The 27,523-nt window shown below is 34.8% G+C and overlaps 1 protein-coding gene across 19 annotated transcripts in view; it reads left to right on the top strand.

Annotated features, from left to right (window-relative positions):
• The window catches only part of LOC127868937 (esterase LipI-like), a 187,757-nt gene that overhangs the window by 12,662 nt on the left and 147,572 nt on the right, over positions 1–27,523 (top strand). The window lies entirely within an intron of this gene.

The raw sequence follows: 27,523 nt of genomic DNA, 5'->3' as shown, positions 1-27,523 counted from the left end.
CATATAAGTTGTGAGGCTTTATGCATATTAAATGCGTATTAAAATTGTTGTGTACATATATATTGGATTTTAAAAGTGAAGCTTTTGTATAAATATACAAGTGAGGTAAATTCAGGCAAATGTGATATAACCAGTATGTTCAGTACCATCAGACTCATTATCTTAGCAATTATTATTTATTGAAATGCAGTAAATGCCAACACAGAGACACAATGAAGTAAAATGCTTTATATGATTGTTCCGCAATTATCTTCTAAAAGAGTTACCAAAACCCATCAAGTTATACTCGATAGACCCAACAGTAAAAGCTTTTGTGTTCTCGTCACTGAAGTCATTTTACGCACCAGAATCGGAAAGGCAAAATCAAAAATCGGTTTATAGGGGCTTTTATAATTTATTTCTCGTTATGTTGTTTTACACATGTATTCGTATATAATTACTTTTGGATAATTATTTTGATATTTAGTTTGACGTTATAATTATATTATATTGCAACTTTAAACATTTAAAGCGTTTTCGTTGTGTTTTCAATAGTGGTCAGAAAAGTCCTTTTTCGATGTTAAGTTTGATTTAACGACCAAGACGTATATTTGTACAATATTTACCACACACTAACGTTTACCTTTGCATTCAATGAGATCCAGCCCAATTGACAGAGCGCTAGAATCTGAATACGTTTGTTGTAGACTTCTAAAAGAATATTGTCATTTCTTGGCTAATAATGCGTTTGAAAATCGATTTGCTGCATTTCTATTGAACAATATTTTAAGAGATTTTCAGAAACCATAAATCTAGATGGTTCACATACTCATGTTATTGGTTACACACATGTATAGAAATGTCTGTTTTGCCGAAAATGCAAAACAAAGTGTGTTTACGGTTACGGAGAAAGCATATTAACTAATAATTCGCCAAAATATAAATCATATCGGTCAACCAAACCGAATATTCAGAACCATTCGTATCAATTTGTTTGCCACTGAATGCGCACTGTTTTCATTCCCAAACTGTTAATGTATCAATCGCGCAACATGTATTCGCCATCATGACTAGTATGAAAGCGCTAATATTTTTCAAGACAAATAAAACAAATATCAGCCGATGCCAATCTGTATTTTATTTAGATAGCCAGTAAGTTGTTAGTAGTTGGACGCCGTTTCAAGGTTTCGTTGTGTTTCACAACCATAATTACGAAAATCAACACGATTGAGTATTTGCGATATGATAGCATCTAAAACGACAACATAAAAGAGGAATTCAGCAATTTAAAAGATTCAATCTAACACCCTTTTTGTGCACATGTAAACATTTCTCAGCACATACTAAACAGAAATGTACAGAGTTCAATAGATTTGCGATTAACATATAAAACAAGCTATGGTTTTTAGGGTTTGAGAGAAGTTGGTTGGAGTTATTTTGATGTATACTGTACGTCAATATAAACTATTGGGCAAATGGGCGTATTCAATTGATTTTACACATTTAAATTTTACATTAGTGTCAAAATATGTTTCAATTGGTTTATAATTTTAATGATTGTATCTATTTCAGGAGTAATCCGTCTGCAAATCGTGTACTTAACACGCCTTTCTTGAACCCATGATTAAGATATTTGATACCAAAAAGGGACCATAACTCGTTTAACATTTAGTAATTAAGTTAGCCGACTGATACGTTGAAAAGACCGACAGACGGGAAGCCAATCACAAAACAGGGCGATAATTATAATTATATAGTTGTTTATATAAAACCCCTCAAAACTCGATAGTTCCTCAATTGTTTCTTAACAACTTCTGACCGCGAATACACACGGAAAACAATTGATCCATTTGCATATTAATGAATGCGAAATAAAACTCTGTGCAATATATTACATAAACAGTTGACATTTAACATACATTTCTCTATCGAACAACTGTCTCTTCCTAAGCTTTCATCGTTTAGATTAATACCATATTCTTGCTTTAAATCATTATGTACGTCATCAATTTTATACTTAACAACACTATTAGACTGTTATTTTGCGGAACTAAATCGGTTTATTTAGATCTTATCCTGACGATATGTAAACAATACATTGCGTGCGTATGAACACGCTGGTAAATGACTTCATAGTTTAGAGGTTTATGAGATAAAATCGTACAGTACGTGCTCACTTTATGTGACACCACGAATAAAACTTCCTTGTTTCATGTTTCACGTTTTAAATATGCGGGTAAATATAATATAAGCGCAGATTGTTGTAAACATTAAAGCTACCATGTATTGACATAGTCAATATGGTGATTTATAAACAATTATTCGTGTTTTGGATCTTTATGTATACATGCCTGTTGACTGAAGGTAATTACTCATATAAAGTAGTTTAATAGTGTAACACATATTAAGTTTTGTTTTTTCGTTAGTTTTACTCGCATAAACATCTTATTGTTTCCAACTACAATGTTTTGAAGTAATACTTTTATATACAACTATTCAAAAACTAACTAATAAATATGCAATATCATACTTCTTATATGTGCCTGCGTTTTAAAATGTCTACATATAAACCTATTTACTTCAAAAAAACTTATTCGTTGAGTGCATTATTATATCCGTTTGCATCAGTGTAGCTACTAGGTGTGTGATGCTGAAATTATTCACATCTTTAGAGAGAAACTTCATAAATCTCCCGAACGTTGTGAACATTGTTAATAACAACTCGAATGCAAACTGTTTATGTTTTACATATATTAGTTTTATTTTCAAGCTAATGAGAAATAAGGTAAGATTTAGTGAGAAGAACGCTTTTTAGAATGCATATTACACTGCTAGTAATATCTTGTGTTTCGTTAACGTGGGTATGTACGAGTTTGTCAAATATTTATGAATTTATATAAAATGTGTAAACAACTTATTATATATATATTTCTATATAAATTAAAATAAAAGTTAAGAAGAACATGTGTCAAAAATGCGAAATAAGCCAGATATTAATTCCGAAATCGAAAATGTCTGTACAGTCGAATTCGCCAGCATGTATATCATGCATAAACGATGTTAATCTAAATTTAGTTTTACGGATCATTTTAATTTCCTGCAACGATATCGATTCATACGACACACGAACACTTACCCCGATCCTAATAAAACGACGAATGCTTCGGTTATATGTACGAAAAATCTTCGTCACAATCGGCTCGGGGCGCTTATTTGTCTTTGCTGCATTTTATGAAATTCGTCTTCATTGTATAATTTTTCTTGCCTATTTTGTGTTATTGTAACATATTTTTATTAATGTATTACAATTGAACACATATAAAAATCATGCATGCCCACTTTTAGTATTGGCATGTTTATAAGCACATACTAAATTAATTGGCCTGCGTTTGAGTTAATGGTTAAAATGACATTGCATATATATGATCCGAAACATACATAAATAGTTTTTTTACCTTACAAAATAGCATGAGGATAGTGCTATTTAACAATATAATCTTATTATATTCAACCGTGAGAGCACTGCTCTTGGGTACGCTATGCAATTCATACAACACTAACATATTTTAACAAACGAAATTGATACATTAAATGTTTATTTTTCTTCTGTTTACCCAATCTATGTCATGTGATTCACAAACTAAAGCTGTGGTTGTGTTTATATATATAATGTATATAACACATATGCGGGATCAAGAGATTTCACTAAAAACTACATTTTGTATTAAAAAATCAACACTATAGATATAAGAAAATATAAGATACGTAATGCATAGTATTTAAGGTTTTATTTTTTTCAAAATCTCATTTATTTTTTTGCACAAAGAAATATAAGTGTGTGTTTGTCTGTGCGTACACTTGTGTATCCTAAATTCATCATTTCTACAGCCGAAGTAGATATGTTTTCGCCGGAAAATGAGAAAGTGGCTTTTACGTCCGTTACATATTAAAAGATGTCTTACTAAATCAAATAGAAATAGATTAATTCAAAAGAATGCGAACTATAAGGAACAGTCAATTGAGTGAAACTCATTTTTAAAACATTATTATGTTATTGTATGGTATGCCATTTTATTGAAATAACGGAAATTCCCCGATTGAAAATGCTAAACAAACTGACAAAAAATAAATAAAACATGCTCGGAATTTTCGCAGTTTTGATTGGCGCAGGATCTCGGAGCGATTCCGTCAGTTTGAGTTTTCAACAACTTCACAAACATGCAGTAGTGCACAAACATGTGTATGTGTAGACGGAAATTGAATTATCGGAGAATAATCGGATAAAAAACTATCGTCACAAATTTCGAAATGATAAGAACTTGTGTATGCATTTAAACGGGTACAAAACAAATTATAAATGTGTATATATAGAGAAATATATTTGCAATATAACAAAATATAACTCATGTAATGCCTCACACAATAACTTAATGCGATAAAATCCGCCTGATCACAGCAGCAAATTGTAACATTATACTTGTAAAGGTGATGCGTTTTAATTCGTTGGCATTTATACAACTGTAATACAAGTTATTACAGCGTGTTTTATCGGCCTAGCTTTACCGCAAACGTGAGTCTTTGTTACAACCTAAAGTGTAATAACGACCTGAATTGTAATAAACTTTATTACGTTATTACAATTGCTTGACAATTGTAATAACGCCCGAAAGTGTAATAAACTTATTGCTTGGTTTAAAATTGCATCTGATCGCATTTTCAAACACAGATTATTGCAAAATATAATGCATACATTTATATATAAAATTTATATTAATAGGGTAATACGACCTATGAATGACAAAAGGTGTTCTCATACAACCTCAATTGTAATAAAGTTATTATATTATTACAATTGCTTGACAACCTGAATTGTAATAACGCCTGAAAATGTAAGAAACTTATTTCTTGGTTTAAAATTACATCTGATCGCACTTTTTAAACACACATTATTGCAAAATATAATGCATAGATGCATATAACATTTATATTAATAGGTCAATACGACATATGAATGACAAAAAAGGTGTTCTCATACAACCTCAATTGTAATAAAGTTATTGCATTATAACATTTGCTTGACAACCTGAATTGTAATAACGCTTAAAAGTGTAATAAACTTATTTCTTGGTTATGCTTATTTCTTGTTGATTGTGCTGTTAAACATTATCTTCGACGTCTCCGTGCCGACCTCCTCCACCCGTATACTCTTCAGAGTATGTTGGTGAGGTCCAGGATTTCACTGCTGGTGCCACATATCATGTCAATGTAATCCGCGAATCTCAAATTAAAAATGGGTCTGCCATCGATGGGGATAAACATGCGGTGGTACTGGGGGCATCCTACATTATCTTCTCAAAAAAAAAGTTAAATTAGACCGGAGAGAGTAGACATTCCTGACGGACGTACACCGATGTCCTGAAGTAGTCTCACATCTGGCAATTGAGAAGTCCTGCGCTGATAGCGTTTCCGGTAAGTTCTTTGAGGACATGCAACAGCCTTTCAACAATTTTAAAAGTAAGAAAACGAAAGTCCAATCGAAATGACTTTCCACGGAGGTCCTTCAAATTTATATTGCATATCATGTTAGATTGCATCTCACCAAAACCGCATATTTGACAAGAGCGTTCTTCTGAGACAGCTCAGTTATTGTTTTACTGTTGTAGCATTTTTTGTTTCAGTAACCTGCTTCAATGGCAACGAATACGTATTTGACGTTTAATAGAGTTCTTTTGAAGTGTATGAAACTCTAAAGATGAAAGTCATGATGTGGACAATTTTGGGAGAGGACCACCATGCCGAATACACAACCTCCAAGCCTTACAGTTTAAGATCAAAAGATTTTCCAAATGGCCATTACACACGTATACAATTAACAAGAAACCCGCTTGGATGAGCTTACTGCGACCCTAGAGGCAGATTTGAACAGATTAAGTAGTGGACCACGAGACGATGTTGCACACCAATTATTAAACCCATGCCTTTATATGTAAAAGACAAGAATGATTTAAACAACTTTGAACAAAAAGTGATCCAATGGTCATTTCTGTTGCGTTTTATTAAAATCTGCGGACGCAATATAAGTTCATGTCTCTTACCGAAAATATATAGTCCTTTATGAGTAATCATAACTTGAAATTGGTAAAATTATAAAGAGTTACAAACACGCTATCACTGAATAATTTGGAGTGTGAAGTACCGCGAGAGTTCCGAAGTTTGGTCCTATATGCGATATATGTGTTGTAATATCATTTAACACAAACAGGAACTTATGTATACTCAACCTATGCTTAACCACAGGGAAAAAGTAATGATGTCTTTTATTAAGTTACGAAATAATGGAGTTCATATTTTCATGAAGTAAAGCTGGTATTTTACAAATAATTAATAATAATAATAATAATATTTTTTCTTCTGTCTTCTCATTGTGCAGAAGCCCCACAGATTGTGATAGATATTGTCAGGTGTCACCTCAGGTCGTCGAAAAAACGTATATTAGCCTTTAAGTCCTTTTGGCATGGCTTAAGAGACTTAAATTATAAAAAGATCATTATGTTCATTACTACCACTGTTCGTATATTTATCGATATATTGAAAAAGGTAACTAGTACGTTTTACGTCGGATGCTGTGATCATATTGCGCATGCGGACTTGCATATCTTACCGTTTTGTAACGGTGTTTCCTCGATTCCACTGTCAAAATCGTCGATGTTTATTTTTCATGAATCACACACGAAGATATTACAGAGAATACTCTCTACGTCATTTGTACGAGGAAATTACCCTTTATACACGATTTATTAAGTTGTGTGAACGCGATGCATATCTCGTGGTAACGACGTATTACGTCCGGCGTATGAAAAAAATAAAGACAAGTAAAAATATCAACGTCCTCTCAGTGATAGAAGCTAGCTTGCTTGAAGGGCTCCGATTGCCTTTCTGCCAAGCGCAAGGTATTGAGGATAGGAGTGAGGAAAGTTTGTCATTAGTCTCATAAGTCGAAAATGGCTTTCCATCAACACTTAATTTAACATAATGGCTCTCAACTGACAGGGTTAACACTATAATAAACAAAACTTTATTTGGTGTGATTATAGATAACTCACTTGTGCTAACTAAATTTAGATCATATCTGTGCATGCAATATGTGAACTACATTTCTTACTATATATATACTATATACACATAGGATAATGTATAACTTATAAAAAGACAAAATAAGTTGAAAACCCTTATAAGTGTTATGATGGTTTCATGTATGTGAAGAGCAGAGTTTACATAAGTATTAAGATGCATGACCAGTATTAAAAGGTAAGGACTGCTTACGGGCATTTATTAACACTATTATGTGGCAATGTTTTATATTCAACTTAAAAACAGTGCAAATGAAATCTACACATTTATTTGTGACAAAGTTTGTTTGCATGTTGATTTTGTGAAACTAAATGTTAAGAAAACAATTTGATAACTTGATACATTTATCTGGCTCCATAGCTAAATGAGTGATTAATAAATTTGGACATGATACTGTCCGAATTTAAGTACTGCACCAGTAATGTTCGATGTAACAACAATCGGAAACCAAGTTGTTTGCTTATTATCAAATTCTCGAATTCATAAAGAAGTAAAATTAGAAAAACAAAACTACGTAAAAATTTTAATAGTTTATAGACCTAGATCTATACGTACTTTTCTTTGGCCGAGACGGTTGTTTTTGTATGTGATGCGATGAGCATTTTCACCAACTCCGAGTCTGTGCATTTATTTTCATTCTTCAGGCGAGTCCATGCCTCGAGCGAATCTCATAGATCGATAGTTCTGGCCTTCTTTTTGTCATACGATGCTTTTCTTTGTCGTTTACGAGCTGATTGCGTTACTGTTGGAGGCCTACCTAGACGCGGTTTCTCCATTGCAAATGGCGTTGTAAACAATGATGCAATGGTCACGTGGTTTTACATGTGACCCGCGCGTCTTTTAAATTTAGATCATATCTGTGCATGCACAGAAAATGAAAAGCCGTATCTTTGTACTGAATTTGGGCATTTCTTGACCGATTTGGACCATATTTGTTTGCACATCTGACATAAATAACATCACATTTTGACTCATAATCACTTTTTTGCGACACATAGCAAAAATGGGAAAATATATCAACATCAACTCGGCCACCTTTAAGTCGTGATGACGATATAATCGACTCGCGGTAACGACTAATTTACCTGTGTAAACGAGATGAATAACTCGTAGTAATGACTTATTTAATCGTTGTAGTTATAACTATATATGAATTTAATGATGCATAAGTACGAGATAACTAATGCGTGGCAACGCCGTAGTCAATAAATCAAAATAACGAAGTTTGAGTTACAAAATCGTGGAAACGACGTATATATTTTAACATAAACATGCCACATCTGTGTCACTATATAGTGAAGACATCCACGTGACAAGTTTTAAATAAACTTTTAAAGGGACAAATTCTTAAATATGGGTTTTTAAGCCAGAATGACCAAGTTGTAGTGCATAGAAATTTGCCCCCAATGGTCCCCCATTACAATCCAGCAGTGGTCAACATTATCTATTCATTATTTGTTTTTTTCATTTATAGATTATTATTATAAATATAATATATAGCTTAACTAATAAATTTAATGACATAATGACACATTGAAAATGAAGAATTGTTTGATAGTTGGATATTTTGGGTTATTCTAACCCTATAAATATGTGAACATTAATGTCAGGTTATGATTTGTACACATTAAAACGCAAAACTCATTTATTTATCGTGATGTATTTTAGTTAGCCGATATAAGCGACATGTGCATTTGTGGGGACCTACGTAGAAAAAAAAATGTAGCAAAACCACGAAACAAAAACATACTTATGAAAATATATTAAAGATTTACGAACCTTGGTTATATACAGTTTAATAAAATGGCAGTTAACTTTTTACAGCAATAAACATGAACCATTGACACACTTGTTTTCCATAATTTCACATAATTTATTATCGAATCTGCAGTTGCACAAAGTTTTAAGCAATACAAGTGTACGTTTTGCAACACCGCGTTTTGAAAATTAGATTCTACATTTGATTGATAAAATCTGTAAAAAAACATAAAGTAATTCATTGGAACGAAATAATATGCATAAACCATCAAATTATCTGCAGTTTGTTTTGAAGTAGCAAATATATATAATGTTCATGTCATTAGGTTTAATACGGTCTAAAACGTTAAATGATATTTTGACATCGTAAACAACCACGACATACAATTTACATTTTTGCAAACCACGTCCTACGCTAAATTACGCATTTTAAGAATGTTGCACGCATACAATAGGTGTCGGTATTCGTTCATTATGAATTGAAATAAGTCTTAACTTGTTTAAGCATATCACTAAAATGTAACTCAGTATTAATTTTCTTTGTTTAATGTGTTACAGATGTTGCATTCTTTGGTGAATGTTATTATTAGTTCAATATAATCACATGTAATCAAGAAGTAATATATAGACTCTAAATATAACAATTTGCATAAATGTAATAATAAATTATAAATGTGTTATTACATCGGAATAATCGTTGATGTTTTATTGACCAAACAAAGCCCGAAAAATTAGTTATGAAAAACGTATTTTTTAATTTTATCCATAACTGTAAATCTATTTTACCCTAATTAATAATTTGTACCAAAGTGGTACTTCTGCATGTAAATCAACATGGATACTATCGATAAATCTCGGGACAGGTTGCGATTAACGAGCGGTTAAGCTTAAGTTTTTGTTTAAGTGTTAAACACAGCTAAGCCGCGATTAACGAACATTTGCTCACATGCAAAACAAACACTTTATTGTAAGTTATGATTTACGGTAAACATTGTGTTGGACATCATGTACAAATGGCGCGAAAAGTGCATGCATGTATTCTCTATGTATTCGATTACTGGTTTTTATCTGTAGATTAAAACTAACTTGGACTGTGCAACTAATGGCTTTACACAAAAAGTGTAAATCAAGATTTAGGTCTTAAACAGGAGCGACAGTCGTAAGCGATAAAAGGTAATACACATTGCATTAGAATTTTCATACCATGAGTGTTGTATAGTTAGATTAAAACGCAATCAGAACTGGGAAATAAGTCTCGTCTTGTGTATTGTTATTAGTACAACGAACACGGCTACTCAGAAACAATTTTGTTTTCTTTATTATTTATTTGATTTAGTTGTTTGTTTGTTTTTTAATCGGAATGCGAACTAGCATTTGTCAATGTGGTGTTCCGTTTTGTCAAGTGCTAAACAAAAAACGAAAAGACGGTACATGCACGGACCAGAATTTAAAAGGTGCTTCGGTGGTACTGTCGCATTTAAATAGAAACGGAAATATATTACACGGTTGATGATATGGACAACACTGAGCAATGTCCAAGGTCAATAAGCAATATTTCGACAATAAACAATGATGCTATTGTTATATTTGTTATTTTTGAATATTGGAAGATGAAGTTCTTGCATTGTGGCCATCATAACAATAAAATTAAACATGTATCTCTGAAAAATTGGAATATTGCTTGGGCAAATGGAGCTACACTGATTTATATTGTTTGTTGAAGCGATTCAATTAATACAAAAAAACGTCTATTTCACTGTCGTTGTAAAATATTGAAGTGCGAGAATCAACTGTAACGTGTATTATAGATTTAAAGACTGCTTAATCGTGTTTATTGACCGTTCAAAGCCGGTCATCACAGCTTTGTTATTATAATGTATTATGTACGGTGTATGTTTTTTGTATCATACAGTGCAAGCAATACTGTTTGAGCATCTGTAGTTTCTTTATATTAAAATCCGTCGAGTATCATATCATGTTTTATCGTTCATTGGTCGCATATCAATATTTATATTCTTCTTTCTAAAGTTTAAAGTATAATAAGTTTAGAGCATGAAGACATACCGTCTATACCAAGAAAGAATTTTATTACACATCGGGGTAAGAGTTACAAACGATTGTAGTTGTATTATACAGATTATTACAGTTCTGTTATTATAGCACTTTATATGGAATTTTCAACAAATACAATATTAATTACATTTTAGGGCACTATAACACTTAAGTGCGCTTAACATGTAAAAATGAAAAAGATACATTTTTAGGACACGAATATATCAATAGGGTAGAATTATCCATTATAATACATGGGTGACTTTTCAACAACAATAAGTGCATAACAGGTGGCACAAAAGAGAAGAATTGTAACCGGACCGGGGGAAACTGTGCCTTATCATCAGAAGCACAACACAACTATTCATAAGTCTCATTATTCTCATTATTACATCCTCCTATATGTCCCTCCTTCCTTTCTTCTATCCTCTGCCTTTTCCGAACTCTATCCAATCCCAAACTCATTTTTGTATAACGTGTTTCTAACTTATTTCCACCTTACTCTCTAACTTCTAACTTATTTCCAACTGACTATCTAACGGTTTCTTCCTAACATCTCACTGACTTTCTCCTCTTTCAAAACCCTTTCATCCCTAATACCAAGTCACGCCTACACACATCATTGACCAGTCATATCTATCTCTCATCCACAAATCATACAGTACCTTACTTCCTTACTACTATAAGACTGTAATTGACATGACGCCTTATCTATGATCGCTCCGCCCACTAGAATTGATCCACCAATCAGCGATCGATTAATCGGGCGCACTCGTTAGCAACGACCTGTCCGCCATTTTCTAGACAAGCTACATGTTTAGGTTCACTTTTATTCCAACGAGTTTCTTTTGTTTTCCTCTAAAAAAAACGATTAAAAATGGTTAAACGGTGTCAATGGGGATTATGTAACTCGGACAATCGATATCCTGACAGATTAGTTGGTGACATTGAATTTATTTCGAGAAATTCACGGTATGGGGATCCTCTCCCTTTCGTTGACTTCTGAAAATACACCCGATCCTGTTTTATTAGCTACTACTAGTAGAAACTTATTAGACTTTTTAGACTACTACTACTAATAATAAAAGATGCCTTTCCTACCGCGGTAAAATTTATTAGCTACTGCCAACACTAATAAAAGATCACGGTTGGCCTGAATTATTTCGACCAATCAATCAAAAGCACTCTTTACGGCAACAAAGATGGAGGCATCCAGTTCTGTTGCAGTACCGACGGTAGTCCAAATAATTAGACGTAAGCTACCCCGCTTACGATGTAAATCGACCTCATATTTATAGGAGTATACCGACGGTAGGCTACGTTCTAAATTTCTATATCATCACGATTAAGTTTTGGCGTATCTGCATGTTTATTAGTAGACTATTTAGCGACTGAAGACAATAACGATTGCTTTCACTGAAATATTGTTTCAAGGAATCTGATTGTGCTATAGACGTCTATTTTGGATTTAAGGCGTTATTATTTTCGACTGACCTACTTTCGCTAGGTCGATCTACACAATACGTTTTACTCAAACCAAACTGAAATGAAAACTGCTGGTGTACCCTAGTATGGTTAGCAACGATTGTTCTTTAAGACCGGGATTTCTTTACCAGAGTATCATATCGATATATTCATTTGTCAATTTTTCTCTTGTTTCATGTTTCGCCTCTAGCCTTTCGTCCTTTGTTTTTTAAGAAAAGCATTTTAACAAATTTCATCAAACTTCTAATTTGCCAAATCTTTAGATATTTTTCCATACCCCACCCACTATTTTAATGTTTCGTTTTTACCTACTCTACTGTAAACACAATAAAATCAAAATAAAGCATAAACACAAACAAATTTAATCAAAGAAACTAGGCTATTAACAAATCACAAAAAATCCTACCATATAAGTTATGCTTGGGCGAGTAGTTATATATGTGGGGCGAATCCTTATATAATAAGGGGCGAGTTTATATGGGGCGAGTCGTTTCCTATCTGGCTACATTGCTAGTTCTTTTTGAATGCTCTGAGCTTGTATGGGTGCATACGGAGTGTCAATAGCTGTGAGTAACTATTTCACAACTGTGTTTATATTGTTTCTAAAATTTCACATTTTCGATTAAATGACCCACAGCCTTTTCACAAAATGACCAGGCTAGGGCATCTTCACAAATTTTGGTGAAAAACCCATGCAGTCCCATAATACACTGCTTTTTATATCCCCCACCAACAAGGATATGTGAATCGCAGCCATCCGTCCGTTCCAATTGTGTCCGTAGCATAACTTCATCATTTATAAAGCCAGTTTTATTAAACTTGCTACAAATGTTCCCCATCATTAGATTATGTGTCACCCTTAATTACCAGGTCCCTGGCCACATCCAAGGTCAAGGTTACACTTATAGGTCAAATGTCTATGCGGTCAAATGTTTCCATCCAGTTCATGTCCATAGCATAACTTCATTTATTAATATTAAGCCAATTTCATTAAACTTGCTGCGAATGTTCCCCATTGTTAGATGGTGTATCGCGCTAAACAACCAGACACTACCTCCACGGTGAAGGTCACACTTAGGTAAAGCGTCTTTATATGGTACAATGTTTCCATCCAGTTCGTGTCCAGAACATGATGTTGTCATTTATTAGGTGAATTTCATTTAACTTGGCACAAACATTCGGCACCATTATTCAATGTGTCTTGCTTAAAGGGTTTCCTGCCTCCAAGGTAAAGGTCACACTTATATGTCAAATGTCCATAATGTTCTACACTTATTTATGTCAAGAGCATAATTTTGTTATTTTTAGCTTTTGTCCGTCATGCGTCGTCCATCATCAACATTTTGCCTTGTGAACACTCTAGAGGCCACATTTATTGTCTGATCTTCATGAAATTTGGTGAGAACATTTGTCCCATTGATACCTCGACTGAGTTTTAAACTGGGTCTTGCTGGGTCAAAAACTAGGTCACTAGGTCAAAAAAAAAGAAAAACCTTGTGAACACTGTAGAAGTCACATTTGATGCCCAATCTTCATGTAACTTTGTCAAAATGTTTGTCTAAATGATATGTTGGTTGAGTTCAAAAATGGTTCCGGCCCATTAAAAAAAAACATGGCTGCCAGGGGGCAGGGCAGTATTTCTTATATGGCTATAGAGAAACCTTATGAACACTCTAGAAGTCACAATTTTTGCCCAATCATCATGAAACTTGATCAAAACATTGGTTGCATTGATATCTCGGACGAGTTCGAAAATGGTCCAGATCGGTGAAAAAACATGGCCGCCAGGGGGCGGGGCAGTTTTCCTTATATGACTATGGTAAAACCTTGTTAACACTCTAGAGGCCACATTTATTGTCCAATCTTCATGAAATTTGGTCAGAAGATTGGTCTGTATGATATCTTGGATGAGTTTGAAAATGGTTAACTTACGTTTGCCTGAAAAACATGGCAGGCTGCCAAGGGGCGGGGCATTTTTCCTTATATGGCCATATATGGCTATAGTAAAACCTTGTAAACACTATAGAAGCCACATTTATTGTCCATTCTTAATGAAATTTGGTCAGAAGATTGGTCGCAATGATATCTTGAATGTGTTCAAAAATCGTTAAGTTGGCTTGAAAAACATGGTTGCCAAGGGGCGGGGCATTTTTCCTAATATGGCTATATTAAAATCTTGTTAACACTCTAGAGGCCACATTTATTGTCCGATCTTCATGAAACTTGGTTAGAAGATTCATCCCAATAATAGCTTGGACGAGTTCAAAAATGATGCAGATTGGTTGAAAAACATGGCCGCAAGGGGGGCGGGGCATTTGTCCTTATATGGCTATAGTAAAACCTTGTTAACATTCTAGAGGCCACATTTATTTTCTGATCTTCATGAAACTTGTTCAGAAGATTTGTCCTAATGATATCTTGGATGAGTTCGAAAATGGTTTCGGTTGCTTAAAAAATATGGCCACCAGGGGGCGGGGCATTTTTCCTAATATGGCTATATATCATGCTGTAGAAAAACCTTGTTAACACTCTAGAGGCCACATTTATTGTCCGATCATCATGAAACTTGGTCAAATGATTTGTCCCAATGATATCTTGGATGAGTTTAAAAATGGTTCCGGTTGGTGGAAAAACATGGCCGCCAAGGGGGCGTGGCATTTTTCCTTATATAGCTATAGTTAAACATTGTTAACACTCTAGAAGCCATATTTATTGTACGATCATCATAAAAATTTGTCAGAAGTTTTGTCCCAATGATATTTTGGACAAGTTCGAAAATGGTTCCAGTTGCTTGAAAAACATGGTCACCAGTGGGTGGGGCATTTTTCCTTATATGGACTTATGAATCTTCATGAAATTTTGTCCGTATATTTGTTTAAATGATATCTTGGATGTGTATGAAAATGGTTCTGGTCTGTTGAAAAACGAGGCAGCCAGGGTGTTCACTAGTCATGAAAGTTGGTAAGAACATTTTGTTCTAATGACATCTTTGGCTGCACAGAACAGGTCAGTTCCTTTGAATCTCAGGTGAGCGACTTTGGGCCTTTCAGGCCCTCTTGTTTAAGCAAATTTAATTAAACTTGGTACAAATTTTTCCCATCATTAGAAGATGTGTCGCGATATAAAGCCAGGTCCCTACCTCCAAGGTCAAGGTCACAAAGGGCGAATGTCTATACATTGTACAATTTTTATCTCACCTGAGCACAATGAGCTTTTGTGATCGCTTTTTGTCCGTTGTGCGTTGTGCGGCGTCAACATCTGCCTTGTTAAATCTTTAGAGGCCACATTTATTGTCCAATCTTCATGAAATTTGGTCAGAAGATTGGCCCAATGATATCTTCGATGAGTTTGAAAATGGTAATGTTTGCTTGAAAAACATGGCTGCCAAGGGGCGGGGCATTTTTCCTTATATGGCTATATATGGCTAAAGTAAAATCTTGTTAACTCTCTAGAGGCCACATTTATTGTCCAATCTTCATGAAACTTGGTCAGAAGATTCATCCCAATAATATCTTGGACGAGTTCGAAAATGATGCCGGTTGGTTGAAAAACATGGCCGCCAAGGGGCGGGGCATTTTTCCTTAAATGGCAATAGTAAAGCCTTGTTAAAACTCTAGAGGCCACATTTATTGTCCAATCTTCATGAAATTTAATCAGAAGATTGGTTTCAATGATATCTTGGATGAGTTTGAAAATGGCAACGTTTGCTTGAAAAACATGGATGCCAAGGGGCGGGGCATTTTTCCTTATGGCTATATATGGCTATAGTAAAATCTTGTTAACTCTCTAGAGGCCACATTTATTTTCCGATCTTCATGAAACTTGGTCAGGAGATTTGTCCCAATAATATCTTGTTATCTCAGGTGAGCGACTTTGGGCCTTTCAGGCCCTCTTGTTTGTTTAAGTTATCACCCGTCTTGTCGCGTTTTTTTATAGCTTTTCCGACTGTGTCGGCAACTGAACATACAGCATCGTTTAAGATCTTTTCTATAATGTCTTTCTTAACATTCAACTTTAGCTAACTTTGCAAACAATATGTTAAAAGCGTGTTTTTGCACGCTTTACAGTTTTTAGGACTCTCTCTGGGCGCTGCCATTGTTTTTTGACAGATAGACTGTGCACGCCGCTTTTATTGGAAAAAATAGCTTTGCAAAACAAACCCGATAACCATTCAATATAAGCACCGAAAAGATCTTTATTACGCAAAAAGAACTCAATAAAAATTGATACGAACCGATGTAAAAATAATATTCGTAACTTGATTTTGTAATTCTTATTGGTACGCCAAGATTTTAAAATAAATACGTAACGGACTTGAAAATAATTCGTAATTACGAAAATACGACCCTTATCTGGAGTTCTGAAATATGAGTTTTAGATCCGATTCCAACACTTTTTATAATGACTTGCACTGAATTGTAATGACCTGTATTGGGTTGTTTTGTCCTGAATCAAATTATTCGATGCCAAGGCCCTGTTGGCGGAGAATATGTCTGCAACTGTGAAGTTCTTGTTTTATTTTCAAAACAACCTGTGGCTCTCAAAAGGAAAATTTTTAGCTGATAATCAACAGAAAAGATATTAATAAGGTATAGATCAATATGAATTTCATTTATATGGTGAACCATCATATATTCGCATCCAAAAGCTGATTGAATAAAGCGTTTGTGATTATAAAAAAGTGGGTATTTGGAATGAATTTAATGAAAACATCTAAATGCTAGGGGAGAAATCCGTTTTAGGAAACTTGTATTTTGCTAGGGGAAACAGCCTGTGTTCGGCTGTAAAAAATTGGGGGAAAATTCACTGATATAAAATTAAGAAACTCCCAAAACATTATCAGGAGAGAACACCTTATTATCAACAAAAAATCCCTTATTTAAGGCAAATGACCATTTGCCTAACAGAAAAATAAAAAACAGAACATTAAAACATAAAACACAAAATGTGACTAAATCTGGCAGTGATTTTTTTGCTTTTATTATACCCCCAAAAACAAAGTTAAGGGGGGTATATAGGAGTGAGCTTGTCGGTTGGTCGGTCTGTCTGTCTTTCGATCCATCCGTTATTAGTGTCCGCTCTCCAATTCAAGTTGTTTCATCCAATGTTCACCAAACTTGGTCAGATGTTGTATCAAGATGATGTCTAGGTCAAGTTTGAATATGGGTCATGCCGGGTCAAAAACAAGGTCACGGGGTCACTAAGTGTGTTTTGAACATTTAGCATGGAGTCCGCACTCTAATTCAAGTAGTTTCCATCCGAGCTTCACCAAACTTGGTCAGAAGTTGTATCTAGATGATCTTATGGCCATGTTCGAACATGGGCCATGCCAGATAAAAAAAACTAGGTCATGGGAATATCAGTGGTAATTTTGAGCAAAAAAAATCACTGTCTGGGAACACGGTCTGACCTTGGAAAGGTCAATATAAAGCACTGGGAGGTTAAACAGATTTGAGAGATCCCAACCTTGGTCCAGCAATATACATGTAGTGAATGTACTAATCAGATATAAGAAAAGACACAAAACAAGACAACATTGAAAACTCAATGTTTTTAGAAGCTTGGGTCACCGCCTTGGAAATGTCAAAGGGTCATGTACGCACTGCCGGTTTAAACCAGTTTTAACCGATTTACAGGGATACCTAACCTCAGACTTGGTCCACAATTGACCATCGTACAAACATGTGTAAATAAACATTGACTTCATAGCATTCCTGTTCAAACAAGCAAATTCGTTGAATTGATATCCACCGCCAATATGCTTAAGGACACAAAAGTGTTTTATTTGACACTACAAAAGCATTTTTTTAAGATACAAAGGACCATAACTCTGTTATTAACAGATGTTGTACATTGCCATTTAGCGTGTATCATCCTCTTATCCATATATATACTCATACCAAGTTTCAAGGAAATCTGCCAAAGCACTTCCAAGATATGGCTCCAGACACAAAAGTGACGGACAGATGGAAAGACGAACGGACCAAAAGATGGAAGGATGGACGGACGGACAAGGCCAAAACAATATCCCTCCGCCTATAGCGGGGGAAAATTAAACAGAAATACGAGAGAATAATAATTTTATTGATTTAATTACACAATGGTTTCATGTGAAGCACCAGAACTGCAACTATTTAAGAAATGATGATTTGAAGTAAATACGAGTATGTACATAATTTAAGGCCAAGCCCAAGGCAGAATAATCGTCCAATTGTAAGGTTGTCCAACGAGAGCTGTGTTTGGTTCATTCACTTCTCTGTTATTGACACTGTTTGAGTACTCTATCGGCTACAGGTAGTTAGGGTGTAGGTCACGATTCAGCTTTTTTTTAGCTCACCTGAGCACAATGTGCTCATGGTGAGCTTTTGTGATCGCCTTTTGTCTGTAGTGCATCGTCCGTTGTGCGGCGTCAGCATTTGCCTTGTTAACACTCTAGAGGCCACATTTATTGTCCAATCTTCATGACATTTGGTCAGAAAATTGGTCTCAATAATATCTTGGATGAGTTCGAAAATGGTTACAATTGCTTGAAAAACAGGGCTGCCAAGGGGCGGGGCATTTTTCCTTATATGGCTATAGTAAAATCTTGTTTACACTCTAGAGGCCACATTTTATATAGTCAGAAGTCTGAACTTGGTCAGAAGATTCATCCCGATAATATCTTAGAAGAATTACAAAAATGATGCTGGTTGGTTGAAAAACATGGCTGCCAGGGGGCGGGGCATTTTTCCTTATATGGCTATAGTAAAACCTTGATAACACTCTAGAGTCCACATTTATTTTCTCATCTTCATGAAACTTGGTCAGAAGATTTGTCCCAATTATATCTTGTTATTTCAGGTGAGCAACTTTGGGCCTTTGGGCACTCTTGTTTAAAAACATTGCATGTTCTGTGCATTTCCAAAAAGGAAAACCATTTTGTCATTTAATAAGACCCAGTTCATTCACTGCACAATTTATGAAGTTATGACTTCTTAAAGGGGGCAACATAAAAACAGCACCCTCCTATTTTGCTCTTGATCTTTCTTTACCTCAGATGTGGAAGGACCTCATAAACTTATTTTGAAAGTTTGCGTTTCCTTAAACTTACTCTATTTTTCACCATTTAAGAATTCAAGAACACATAATAAACTTAAAACAATGTTTGCCCACATGTTGGTCTGGCCCCGCAACAGTCCATATTCTTTCTCTCATACTGCTACCAATGTTCTGCCAAGAGTGCATTTTATGTATAATCATTTGATAGTTAACTATCTTAACACAAAATTTAAAACTCGTAATTATCTTTATGCAGGTAGGACTGCCTAAGGATGGATCAAACAATATTGGAGGTGCAATTTGCGGCATACCGAGGGACACTCAATTACCCCCATGGCAGGGCAGGACCCCCCCCCTGGCCCCCAGTGAATGCCGACTTGTTCTTTTCTGCAATGAAGACTTGTAAGTATTCCACATTGTGAAAACTGGTTCATGGGTTTGTTTCTGGAGTTGAAATTATTGTTTGTGAAATTGTGAAGTAGCCTGCAATCAGCCGCTGTTTTATTAGGTGAAAATGCCCTGTATCTATGAACACTTTCAACACTCCTAAATCAACTGACCATATTTGGATCTTTAAAATTACCTACTTTTGCACTTTAATTAAGAATTATCAAATTCTTGGTATACCAAAATGGTGCATTTCATATGACACCAATACTGCTTGCTACAAAGCTTTCACAGTTGCATGGATTTTATCTTTAAACCTTTTCAAAGACCCACATCACTCAACTTCAGTTTGATCTTGACATTGACCTATTTTTTGCACTAAGACTTCAAATGGGCAAATGAATTGATACTGATCCGGCTTCCACCAGGGGTGTCACCATTTATATTTATATTTTAATTTAGGGTCACTGTCACATAACCCGAAATTTAATGTTAAAACCCTTTCATGCCTTAGAAATGTTTGTCATGCTTTAATAACCTTTTTGCGCTTTGGTCATTTTAAAAAACTTTCAAAAAAAATTTGTTTTAAATTAGTGCATGTTCAATGTCACAAGGCATTCAATTTTGCTATAGGTCAGCCCCTGTTTCAACATGGAATGTTGAGTTTCTCTGTGGATACTGATTTATCAGGAGCATGCTACTTAGATACTAAAGGCTTCAACTAGACTATTTAACTGTGAGAAAAGTGGAGCTTGCCATCTGCAGATGGCAATTGTATTATCCTACTAATGTAACCATTGGGAGAATTTTATAGAACCATAGTTTTTCATCTTTGCGTATGTTTTCTGCCATGTCTTAGAAGCTTTTCTTATTTCTTCTCAACGAAAATGCATACAGTCGGAAAGAAGAAAACTTTAAAACTTTTATACATATGAGTCGTGTTCTGAGAAAACTGGGCATAATGCATGTGCGTAAAGTGTCGACCCAGATTAGCCTGTGCAGTCCGTACAGGCTTATCAGGGACGACACTTTTACACTTATATTGGATTTTTGCTAAAAAGAGACTTCATTTAAACGAAAAATGTCATAAAAGCAGAAAGTTTTGTCCCTGATTAGCCTGTGCGGATTGCACGGGCTAATCTGGGACAACACATTACGCACATGCATTAAGCCCAGTTTTCTCAGAACAAGACACATATATACCCATACTTCAAGAACAATCCCTGGGGGCTATACTGAGACTATATATCATGTCTTGATATGTATAAATATGATTAACAATGAAGACAGAGAAATATAATAAAGTTTGATGTTTTACATTTCAAATACCGGTAAAAAAACAACTGTATGATTATGTTTTGAAGATTATTTAATTGTACTATATCTATACAAGGAAATTGTTGCTACATGTAGTTAGACACGTAGATTGTTATAACTACTACTTTACCTTAAGTATTGCTGCTCATGCGAGTCAACGTTCCTGCATTACAGGTTTAGGGACGTCTTGGCATCTAAGTGCAGAATTTGAAGCAAATGTGACATCAACCCTCTAGACCGATGAGAGAAAAAACACTGAACTTAAATTTCGGATATAACCCTGAACAATTGTCATCAATCACATGACATGCTGCTCACCACTAGAGGAAGACCCCTATTGAATTTGGCTTTGATTCCTCTAAGGTAAAGGTCACATACATACTTCCTTTATGTGACAGCCTTGTTGAAGGGATATCTTAAGTTCTGTCTGTGACTCTTCCTCATATTTGGATTAGTTGTTGCTTACCACTAGAGGAAGACAGCTATTGATTTTGGCGTTAATATCTTGAAGGTCCATGTCACTAGGCCATATTATTAATTTTCTTTATTAGCAACCTTGTTCAAGTGATTTTTTCAGTTCTTTATGCCAAGACGAAGACTTCTATCCATTTTGGTGTTGATACTCCAAAGGTCAAGGTCACATCTTTACCCGGTATATGGTTTTGTTGTATGAAAATAGTATCTGAGAGATATACTTAAGTACCTCTTGACACTCTCAACCTAATTTGCCTGTAACTAACAGAACACAAGGTCAAGCTCACATTCTAACCTTTCTATTTCATGAAGTAATTTCTCATCTGTCCTGGGAACACATAATATGATAATTGTATTTTCATGTTTTTTGCCAAGAAATTTCTATTCAGGATCTTTTATTGTATGGTAGCATATGAACGTACTATTGTACTGTAAATATGCATTTAGGATGGCATGCATGTTTCACAAACATTTTTTATCTGTGATATGAGGCTACTTTGTGATTAAATTGCAATTGCTGCACAAACAGGACAAATAATGATGTCCCCCCTCCTTTTATATGTAGGAATACATTTTAAAAATACCATAAATTTCCTAATTTTACGTGTAATGGCTATACATTTTATAAAAAGCAATCCTTTATTGATGGACTCTTTAAAAAAAAAATTTCTTTTCTGAAAATAGTGCCATTTAAAGACATTAACTAAAGTGCACTTGCTCATACAGGTTTTCTCGTGCACATTTTATTCAAGAAGGTTTTACTAGAACTTTAATGTTCCACTGCACGCAAGAATTGTCATTATGAAATGACCCCTTTCCTATATATACATATAAGGGTTCATTTTACGAATGAATACTAAGTATTGTTAAATTATAATATTTATACATTAATTAATTTACAGTAACTGACCAGACACTAGAAGGTCCAGGTGCTGATAAACTACACAAGATCAAGTCCTGGTGCACTACACCCTACAGGTATTGGCTTGTGATAAAAGGAGTGGCATGGTTGTACTTTTATATAGGAGAAATATTGTGTATGACATGCATTAAGAAAAGAGATGAATTTTTATGCCTAAAGGCTGGCACATAATTTTTAGCTCGGCTGTTTTTGGAGAAAACCCGAGGTATTGTCATAGCAAGCTCTTCGTCCGCCGTCCGCGTCGTGCTGAAACCTTGACATTTTGCTCTAACATCAAAGTGCTTCCACCTACAACTTTGAAACTTCATATGTAGATGCATCTTGATGAGTTCTACACGCCACACCCATTTTTGGGTCACTAGGTCAAAGGTCAAGGTCACTGTGACGACAAAAAAAAAAATTCTGACAAACTTTCATTTATTCAAAATTGCACCCACAGCCGAGCGTTGGCACCCGTTATGTGGTGCTCTTGTTTTAATCGTATGTTGGTCAGTACGTCTGTCCACAATTGTGTGTCTCGTTTATATCTTTACAACTTATGGATGGATTTTTTAAATAACCTGGCACAAATGTGTAGCACAGTAAGAGGAAGTGTCACGTGCAAGACCCTGGTCCCTGTCTCAAAGTTCAAGGTCACACTTAGCTTTTTAAGGTCATATTTTAAGATTCTACATTGATTGGCCTGTTTGGTCGATATCTTTGTCATTAATGGATTTTAAAATGACATGGCACATATGTACAGCACAGTATGAGGAAGTGACGCTTGAAAGACCTAGGTCCCTAGCAAAAATGTCAAGGTCACACTTAGACTTTCAAGCTTACTGGTATATTTCATGATTGTGCATTTATAGATGTGTCCAGTCCATATGTTTGTCATTAGTTGATGGATTTAAAAATACCTTGGCACAAATATGTAGCACAGTAAGAGGAATTGTCGGGCTTAAGACCATCCTTATCTCAAAAATCAAGGTCGCAATTAACCTTTTAAGGTATTATTTTAAGTGCATTGATAGGCGTTTCCTGTCCATATTTTTGTCATTAGTGGATGGATTTTAAAATAACGTGGCACAAACGTATAGCACAATATGACGAAGTGTCATGCGCAAGACCCAGTTCCCCAGGTCAAAGTCACACTTATACTTTCAAGATCATATTTCATCATCGGCATTTAAAGGCGTGTTGGGTCAACATCTTTGTTATCAATGAATTGCTTTTAAAATAACTTGGTACAAATGTGTAGCACAGAAGACGAAGTGACACGCGCGGCTCAGGTCTCTATGGATTTTGCATTAAGAGGTGCAGCTGGTCTGTCGTGTGTTTGACCAAGGTCCCTATCCCAAATGTCAAAAACCCAGCGGGGGCATGTGTCATCCTCTGGAGTCAGTTCTAGTTTTGTCACAGAATACTAGTATTTTAAAAGAAAGTTCTTACGGACATAGAGATTACCATGTATTTAAGCTGGTATATGACTATCTATAATCTTATGGATATTGATGCAAATTGTCATTGATGACATGGCTAGGTCATGGTCACGAAGAAGTGGGTGAACCTTGTTGCCTCTAAAGACATGGTTAAAGTAAAGTTGTGTTTGGACCACAACTTTGTCAAGCATTATGTGATTGTAAAATAAATTGGCGCAATTGACCACTATATCGAGATGAGGATGTCGCATGAAGCAACCATTTTGTTTATTATTTTTTTAACAATTGTGTGTTTTAGTTTTATTTGGTTAATTGTACAAATATGAATAAGCATGACACGTTTTTATTGTATAATATATGTTATTAATTACCGGAGTCCCTTTAAAATTAATGTTTAATATGATTCTGTACACTTTCAAGTTTTGTTGGGATCAACTTTAGATTTATGGCCTCTTAATTGATGGTAATTGAGGAATTTTGTATGTACGGAGCCATCGCATAGAATTTTATTAATTCAATTGAATTTAATATCATCACACTGGTTGAGATTAAATGAATTTTTTCAGTTCATTGATTGTTTGTTTAAATAAGTTCCATGTGCTATAATTTACTTGACTTTAAATGTCTCTTTCAGTGTTTCTGGCGGCTGTTGGAGCGATTAAAGAAAAGCCATGCTAATGTTGCAATGATATGTATGCTAAACAAAATAAATAAAAAAAAAAAAATGTTTTAATTATTGTTGTTAAATATAATTTATCAAACTTCCTTACATGCAAAAGCCAGTGTATCGGTTTGATTTCATGGCCACGGTATAATTTAAGTATATTAGCTTTAGAAATTTGGGCATTAAAATGGAAGTAAATATGACATTTACATCATTTGACAGTTTACTAACAATAAAAAACGCGTTATTTATTAAATTGAATTACAGGAATATTGCTAATTCTAATTGCATTGAATAATGAAACAATAGTGATGTTCCAACAACGCCAAACAGAGGGCTATGAACGACTTTATCAACATGATATCTCGTCTGAAGGATTTCGCTCCATGTTAATTATTAAAATGGTAATGGTGACTCATTTAAGGTTTTAACTTATATCACATTTATGAGCCCATTTTTGACAGGATGAGGGTATCACGTGATAGTCAAGATGGTGACGTCCATGCCGAGACAGTTATTTTTTGCCTTTTTATACCCTTATTACTTCTGTTTATTGTTTAAATGACGCTCACTTTCCAGACATATCAGTAAAATAGTGATTAGCGTTTATTTCGTATTTAAATTCGCTTTATATCTCGACTTTACTCCCCGCAAATTTTACTAGCGCAGCCCTAATTATGTCGTCCCGCTAAGAAATTTCGCACCGAGTAAAGTCGAGATGTAGAGCGAATATTACTATGAAATATAAGCGATTAACTGTCTTCCTAATATGGCTGGAAAAGTGAGTGGAATAAAAAAATAAAACAAGTAATAAAGGGTGTTAAAAGACGAAAAATACCTGCCTCGTCATGGACGTCGCCATCTTGTTTGTCACGTGATTACCCCCTCTGGGGTACTACACCAGGCTTTTTCTCTGAACTATAATAATGGGTAACACGACTATATGTGTGCCTTACTATAACGCTGTACTTCTGAACAGAGGGAGAATATTGGCATTTCTTTGTGTCTTGACAATGTGATCCTTAAATCGTTACAAAAATCAGTGATTGATAACAAATGTAAGCATTTAGTAGTATAAATTGTATACTTGTATAAAGAGTTATTGATGAAGTACTTTGACATGCTTGAATCTTGACATTGTGAAATGTGTTTTGTTAATATCCGCCCGGATCCTGTCCAATTAGTGACCTTTTAATTAAAGCCAAACATGACCATTTAAGGCGACATATTTTAAGCCTTTCGGTGCTTTGATTACAAATCATGAAGCTGCTTCATTATTTCCACATTACAGTTAACATACACAACTACTTCACCCATTTGAAAGACAATTTCGTTCATTGTAACTTATATCTTGCGCAAGTTTAACATAAGACGGTATTTATATAACTCTTCATTATCTGGAACTGTATTTTCAAGCAATATCCGAATTTATTTTACCCGAATTTAGTATGTAAATATCAATATTATTAGCACCAAAAATAGGAAATATTATAACAAATTAATACAAAAAAACACTATTTTTATGTTTGATAAGAGATTGGTCTACAATATAAACCCAATACAAGTCATCTGTTTGCACAAAAAGCGTAAGAAATCAAAATTTCATATATAAAGGTTATATTACACTGATTTATCACGCTATTGTAGAATAAGCGTGAACACAAAACTGCATTTTCTAAAACATTACAACAGATGCACGAGTGCTAAAGCCTATATTTAATATTTAATAATAGAAAGTTTCTTTATGCAGTTAAACATAGAAGATAATGCCTTATCTGTGTGTTCACGTGTGTTTGTTTAAATTGAATAAATCAAGAGTTGTCGCGTATTACTCGTTACAAGGCCGTGCACGTCTGACCTTTTGAAATTTATTGTCAAAGTAAATTGTCAAAAACCATTGTGAAATATTGTTATGGGCATTTATATAGAGCACTCGGGTATCCCCGCAACATGACTTTCCCAAACAGACCTATTATGATACGCAATTACAAACACGAACATCGGTATCCTCGCTACATGGCTTTCCAATACAAAATTAGAATGGTACTCTTATAACGGATCTGAACATCTGGTAGTAGGGTATCCCCGATTCATGACTTCTCGTGCAGAACTAGAGTGATACACAATAGCGGACATGGACATCTGTTAAAAGGGTATCTCCGCTACTTGACTTCACGTGCATAAGGCCGGGTTTACATGTCTCCGCGTTCCGTGTCCGTGTCCGCGAAAAAACGAACTGGTTGAAATCTGTTGGACTCAGTACACGGACGGCAGTCAGCATGAAAGGTCGACTTTCAAGCATAGATATTAGTGAAAAAATAATAAACTTAGTAAATATACAACAAACGTATGAAAGAATTCAAAGACAAAGACATTGCATTAAAACATCTGGAAAAGCATAGCCAACGAAATGTAAATTGATGGCGTTTCAGGTAAGTGAGAATAGTAATTTGCGAATATATATCGTCTGCATATTGTACACTCTTTAATCGCTTTTCAACAGACACAGTTTATATTCCAAACAAGATATAACGCTAAAATAAGTCGCTATTTATGTTCTTTTTTTGCCTATATATATAAGTTTCACATATAAGTTTTGAAGTCTGTCTAATACGAATAAATCAGTAATGTTTATCAATATAATTATAAGGTTTTTAGAATTTTAGAATCTGAATTAATAAATTTGTTCGACGGTTTCTTATGATGGCACGTACATCTATCCAGTACCAATGTCTGCAATCCGTTTACTAACATGCTGTACTGCGGTCATCACAAAAAATGTGTGCTCTTCTAATAACGACATCTTAATCCAAGTACCACCTCGTTTGGAATTGGGTTTTACACGGAAAGGCTAAAATAATAAGCGGATGCATGGACTAGATACTCCGTGTCCGT

The sequence above is a fragment of the Dreissena polymorpha genome, chromosome 2, assembly GCF_020536995.1.
Source record: "Dreissena polymorpha isolate Duluth1 chromosome 2, UMN_Dpol_1.0, whole genome shotgun sequence".
Lineage (NCBI taxonomy): Eukaryota > Metazoa > Mollusca > Bivalvia > Myida > Dreissenidae > Dreissena > Dreissena polymorpha.
This window is presented reverse-complemented; position numbering and strand designations above follow the sequence as displayed.